Raw genomic sequence first — 2,535 nt, 5'->3', positions numbered from 1 at the left:
GGGGGGAGTTTTGTAAGCTCCATCGGGGCTATCATGGATTTATGGCTAGCTTTTGGCATTGCCCTATTGTGTAGGTGCAATCATTGTCCATGATTATACATTGCACACCATTGTCCATGGTGTAGATACTGACACGTTTTTGTTTTACGCTGTCCATTGTTAGCTTATATCCTCTTCATTGCTTTAATTTTACTTGCAAGATTTCTTGCAAGTTTGTTAGGTTTTGTGGAAATTTTGTTTGGACATAGCTTTAATTCCGGTAATTCGACAAAAAATTTGCATTATGATTTTCGGAGTTTTTGCGACATGATTTACCAACTAATTTTGCCGAAAAGAGGAAAGCGATACATATAATGTGAGATAAATTATTTAAAATACAGTTGGGCTGCTTGGAAAATAGGTAATCCAGACCATTTTATAGGTGAATACAAATCGACGGGAAGAATTTGTCGATATTTAAGATGTTTAGACTGCTCTAGAATTTGCATTAAATGATGTCGATAAGAATATTTCTGACTTGCTTCTACTCAAACTGCTACGCAAAGATCAGATTCGTGTTTTATAGTAAGAGTTAATTGCATTGATATAAATCAGTTATTTCTCATGTATTTTATTCACCAATTGTGACCAGTTATTTTTTAATTCAGTAAATTTAATTTTGAAGAAGAATGGCTGAAGGAAGTTGCATTCATTTAGCTTTATCACTTCGTTCTTCAGGTACTCCATCGCTTACTGCGATTTTCCAATTGTACTTGATCAGTAAGCTTTTTCGGCATGGCACTTGGAGATAAAGGAAATGTGTGTGTGTGCGTGTGTGTGTGTGTGTGTGTTTTGTTGTGTTTTTAATTTACGCAGGAAAAGTATTCTGTTTTGTCCATACATATGGCTTACCATCTTCTAGTTCGTTATTTATCGAATAATATTCAAAATATACTGATAATATTGGATCTGTGATTTTATCGTTTTCATAATTTCTAATCTTGTTTCAGATGAGTTGCGGTTGCAGAGTCAATTTAATTTGGATAAAGAACATTTGGAGGAAGTTGCATTAGAAGAATTTTTGAGTTATCATGAAAATGAAGATTAACTTTATCACTTCTTTCTTCAGGTACTCCATCGCTTACTGCGATTTTCCAATAGTAGTACTTGGTCAGTAAGCTTTTTCGACATGACACTTGGTAATAAAGGAAATATGTGTGTGTGTTTTTTTCTTTTGTTGTGCTCTTAACTTTTTACTTGTGTGATGGCATTGTTATTCTTGTTGTTCAAGTAATTTCCAGCCAGTTCCATTTATCTAGAAATCTTCGTTTATGCAATATTGGTTTGCGAACTTGCAGATGTAGATTTTTGTTTGTGTTTAATGTATCACGGATACGAAATTCTTGGTAATTCTTATTCAGGTGTATAAGTCGAATAACGAAATTTAAAAATACCGACTCAAAACATTCGGTGAGCCCATATAGAAAGGCACAATAATATGCTTCCACATTTTAGTCTTTCTTTTTTTGTTCAATTAGAAATGATTTTATTACTTCTTTTTTCCTGGAAAGTAATTCAGTCTGTCTGGTGTGCCATGCGAACAGTATCATATAGTAACGATCTCTCAGTTTTAATTCTAATCTGACATTTACTTTGATTGCTTGAAAAAACTTGGCATTTTTTAGTTTTATGAATTTTGCTCATTCTTCCCAGAGTAATGTGACAATGTATTTGATCCACATCTAATAGTTTGTCTTTTAATCATTATTTAGAAAAGATTCCATCTTATGTTATCATTATTATTTGTCAATGTATGGTCCAGTTTTTTTTCAATCCCGACTAGAAGATGTTTATCGGTATTCCATCTTGAGGTTTTATATTGTTCATACGGAGATTTGACTTTGTTGTAGAAAATTCTACTAGATGATTTTAGGTTTGGTAGCTTGCTTATAAACTGCTTAAATATCAGTACATATGCGTTGAAAGTATAAGATGTTCTTTGATATCTAGCCTAAGTTATTTGCGATTTAATTGCTGAAATTGTCACTCATTTACAGTTGCTTCTTTGGTCATTTGTACCTTCACCAAATCTCACTCTTTTGTTAACTATGGAAGGTTTACATTAACTTGGGAACTTGTAATTCCTTTCATATAATGACTTTATGAATAATTTTAATTTTACTGTATATTTCATTTGCTTATAAATTACATTTATGATAATTTTCGAAACAACAAAGAGTGCGAGTTTCAAGTTTTCGAGTTTCAAGGAGATAATAAATGGTTGTTAGAAATCACAATTTTGTGAGCAACTTTTCTAGCAAACATAGGAATGTATAATCATAAACCGTAAAACTGACAGACACTGTTTGGGAACCTGAATGTATGATATTTCCTACACTTCCCATGAAAGAGTGGTGAAAGATAAGCAGACATAGCCATGTATGTTACTTGGCCTTAATAAGCACTAATTAATTACTTGACCTCAAATAGCATTACGCTGTTACCGTACTTATTCTCGATATTACAACTTCGATATTAACGAAATATTTTGACCTT

The sequence above is a fragment of the Loa loa genome (genome assembly GCF_000183805.2).
Source record: "Loa loa unplaced genomic scaffold supercont3.206, whole genome shotgun sequence".
Lineage (NCBI taxonomy): Eukaryota > Metazoa > Nematoda > Chromadorea > Rhabditida > Onchocercidae > Loa > Loa loa.
Note: the sequence above shows the minus strand (reverse complement) of the source record.